The 2,911-nt window shown below is 57.2% G+C and overlaps 1 pseudogene; it reads left to right on the top strand.

The window, feature by feature from the left end:
• The first annotated feature begins 365 nt into the window (after window positions 1-365).
• LOC143037695 (uncharacterized) lies at window positions 366-1,958 on the top strand (annotated as a pseudogene).
• The last annotated feature ends 953 nt before the right edge of the window (window positions 1,959-2,911 follow it).

Raw genomic sequence — 2,911 nt, 5'->3', positions numbered from 1 at the left:
GATTCTGCGTAAATATAAATATAAATAAACTTGGCGTTTTCGTTGCCTTGGGAACTCAGCAAGGACGAGGTGACGGGCAGCTGGGCGAAGCTCAAGAAAATTACCGTCGCGTCTGTCAATGATGCGCCGAACCCACGGATCCTCAATCGAGTGACGACCTCCAGTCTCTGGGGAGGTTTGTTACAGTGGTGTCAGAAGTGGGATCTGTAAGTATAAGTGCATTTTTAAGTGCGCCGCGGTGATCTATCGAGTGTGAGCGGGAGAAGCCGCGACCGTTTTGTCGTGACTGGTGACAGGTCCAAAGTGTTGTGCCCAGGTAAGTGATATTGTGGTCGTTTTCAGTGCCGTAGAGTCATTACACTAGTATGGCTGATACTGAAACCACACTAGCAGACGTTATAGGAGCTATGGCGGAACAAGGAAGGACACAGCACGCTGAACTGCAAGCAATGGTGAACCATGCTTTATCGGAGCAAGGAAAAGCACAGCGAGACGAAATTCAAGCAGTGGCGAACCGTGTTGACAGTGTGTTCGAACGGGCGCTTGGTCTTGTTAAGGAGGAGTGTTCGCGGGTGAAAGAAGAGGTTTTAAGTGCAGTTTTCACCAAGGACGAGGTGAAGGGAGAAGTTGAAAAAGTAGCCAGTGACCTTAGGAAGTATGTGGATGAAGTTGTGACAGCACAAGTACCCCCTGCCCTCTTTCAGCATGAGGATACGCTGCACCGGGAGAGTGGGCAAGCTAGCGAGGCGGAAGATAGTGACGAGGACGAAGCTAATAGTCGGCACGGAAGACTCAAGAGCATTTCTCCATTGGCAAGGGCGTTCCCGTCTCCCCCAGGTACCCCGGCGAGTGTTTTGTCGCCTCCGCCATCCCCGCCAGCCTCGGTAATGTCGGGCCTCTCGGCTGCCAACTCCACGTCACGGAGGCTAAGGAGCGGGACGAGGCGCCGCCCGCAGGAGTTCGACGGAACAGTGTCTTGGGAAGCGTACAAGACACAGTTCGAACTCTTGGCTAGCGCCCATCAGTGGAGCCGACCGGAGATGGCCATGCAGCTCGTGTGGGCGCTCAAAGGCCCAGCGTTGGAAGTCCTGAACTAGCTGCCAGCCACTCAGCGGACCTCCTACAGTAAGGTGACGGCGACGCTGGAAAGGAGGTACGGGCATCAGCATCAAACTGAGGTGTTCAGGACCAGGTTCCGGGCCCGGGTAAGAGGTCCGGGAGAGACCCTGACACGCTTAGCGCAGGATTTGGAGGTTTTGGTGCGCCGTGCGTACCCGGAGGCCAGTGAGGAGATGATTACCATTCTCTTGCGGGATCAGTTTGTTGACGCCATCGACAACCAGCAGCTGAGGATATACGTCCAGCAGGCGCACCCTAAGGACCTACAGGAGGCCCTGGCGAGGGGCCTGGAGATAGAGTCGTTTCTCCGGGTTACGCGGGAGCGACCCAGCTGGAACAGTGACCCCTGCAAGATGAGGGCAAGGAAGGGGAAAGTGGACAAACCCTCCTCTAGACCTGCATCACCCTCAGGTGAGTTCCGGGGTAAATGCTATTCTTGTGGGCAACAGGGGCATTCCAAAAAGTACTGCCCGCAGGGGACGAGTGGCGGAAAGGCTGTCGGTGCTGGAACAGGACCGTACGGGTACAAACCCTGCTGCTGGAGTTGTGGTGAGGGGTATAAGACGGCAGGGTGTGCCATCGTCTCCGACAAGGATAGCAAGAAGGTAGCGGGAAACTGGGAGGGGCTGGCGGAAGGGGTCGAATGCCAGTCGGAAGACGGGAGACCCCAGTCCGTTTAAGTTGCCGCGCCGAGGGCGCCCGGACCGTTCAGGTAGGCGGGCAAGTGGACGGTAAGTCTTGCTGCTTCACGGTGGACTCGGGCGCAGAACGCACATTCGTGCAGGACGGCATGGTGGCAACTGGACGACCCCCGGTGGCCCAGCAACAGCTGTGTGGGATCACGGGACACTGCACGCAGCTGCGGGGACCAGTGCATGCCAGGGTAACGGTTGGCAACGCGGAGGAGCATCTTCCCGTTTTTGTAGCTGACGTCGGGGAGAACTTACTCGGTCTAGACTACCTCCAGCAAAGCAGGACGATGCTGGATTTCGGGGAGATGACCATGTCGGTCGGAGGTGACGTGGTGCCGCTTCGGGAGGGCGCCGTTGACGCAGAGGAAGCCCACACTGTACGACCACCTGAAACCAACCACCGTTGCCGTCTAAGTAAAGAGCAGGAAGGGGAAAGCCTGGGCCCGGGTGAGGGCGGTGTACAGGCGACTATGGTCATGGAAGGTCACTTCGAGAACAAGCAGGGGAGTAACACTGAAGTCCCACCTCATCTGCAGGATCTATTGCAGAGGAGCTCGGCATGTCTGTCTGGGGAACAGGTTGACGAGGTGAGTAAAGTGTTGACTCAGTATGCAGATGTCTTCTCGAAGGGGGATACCGACCTGGGCCGGACCAGCCTGGTGAAACACCGTATACACACAGGGGATAGTCGGCCGATCAAGCTGCCGCCCCGAAGGATCGCGCCCGCCCGTCGGCTGGAAGTGGAGAAAGCCGTGGAGGAACTGCGCGCGCAAGGGGTAATCGAAAAGTCGACCAGTCCCTGGAGTGCGGCCGTCGTACTCGTAAAGAAGAAGGATGGGTCCACCAGGTGTTGTGTGGACTATCGGGACCTTAACGCGGTGACAACCAAGGACTCGTACCCTCTACCGAGGGTGGATGACACGTTTGACGCGCTCGCGGGTGCTCAGTGGTTCTCGTCCTTGGACTTGAAGTCTGGTTACCATCAAGTTGAGGTGGCGGAGGAGGACAGAGAGAAGACGGCCTTCTCGTATGGGCAGGGGCTATATCAATTCCAAGTGATGAGTTTTGGCCTAGTGAATGCCCCGGCAACCTTTGAGCGC

Source organism: Oratosquilla oratoria, chromosome 23, assembly GCF_046742065.1.
Source record: "Oratosquilla oratoria isolate Oo_2021 chromosome 23, ASM4674206v1, whole genome shotgun sequence".
In the NCBI taxonomy this organism is placed as follows: domain Eukaryota; kingdom Metazoa; phylum Arthropoda; class Malacostraca; order Stomatopoda; family Squillidae; genus Oratosquilla; species Oratosquilla oratoria.
The sequence above is the reverse complement of the archived record's forward strand: the minus strand, read 5'-3'. Positions and strand labels throughout refer to the sequence as shown.